The sequence below is a fragment of the Octopus bimaculoides genome, chromosome 7, assembly GCF_001194135.2.
Source record: "Octopus bimaculoides isolate UCB-OBI-ISO-001 chromosome 7, ASM119413v2, whole genome shotgun sequence".
Lineage (NCBI taxonomy): Eukaryota > Metazoa > Mollusca > Cephalopoda > Octopoda > Octopodidae > Octopus > Octopus bimaculoides.
This window is the reverse complement of record NC_068987.1, coordinates 104,583,362-104,584,314: the sequence shown is the minus strand read 5'-3', so window position 1 is coordinate 104,584,314 and position 953 is coordinate 104,583,362.

Here is a 953-nt window from a genome sequence, read left to right as displayed (position 1 = left end):
TATATATATACGTGTATGTATGTATGTGTGTATGTATGTTTGTATGTATGTATGTATGTATGTATGTATGTGTACGTGTGCGTGTTTTATATGTATAGACACCTACACCATCATCCTTCTTTACTCTACTTTTGCCCGACCCCACCTTGAATACTGTCGTCCACTGTGGTCTCCCCATACGAAGCAACTCCAAAGATCAGTAACAAGAAAGATAGACAGTATGAGAGGCATTGACTATTGGGGGTCGACTAAAAATACTTCAATCTCTACTCCCTCCAACGCCGCCAGGAGCGATACATCATTTGTGTGATGTGGAAAATATTCCATCTATATTGCACAAATGATGTTGGCATCAATTTTAAAATCCATCCAAGACTTGGTCCACGTGCTATCCACCCACTACCAAAATCGAACAGGGACACATAAGATTACGTCACAATAACTTTACTTCAACTTGTCCAGCTCTCTTTAATACCATACCAAAATATATCAAAACGGAAACGGATCCAAAAAAATTCAAAAGTTCACTGGACAAATTTCTTCAAAAAATCTCAGACTAACCTCCAACACCTGGATATGCTTCCAACAATAATAATTCTTTGTATGAATGGACTATGGTACCCCATATATGGCTAAAAGATTTCACCAGTTAGACATGCCCTGGGCCTATACTGGCCGAAACCAATCAAAGTTATCAAAGTTACACACACACACAGACACACACACACACACACACGCGCACACACACGCTCACACACACACACACACACACACACATACACACACACACTCACACACACACATATATCTTATAATAATTCTGCTTGTCATTGCGTTACTTAGCCCGTCGGTAACGCTTTAATTTTTTTGTGGGCCACCAATGCATTATTAATGAAAAAATTCAATTTTGTAATAAATAATTAATAGCAGAAACAGGTCAGTTTCGAAAAAGT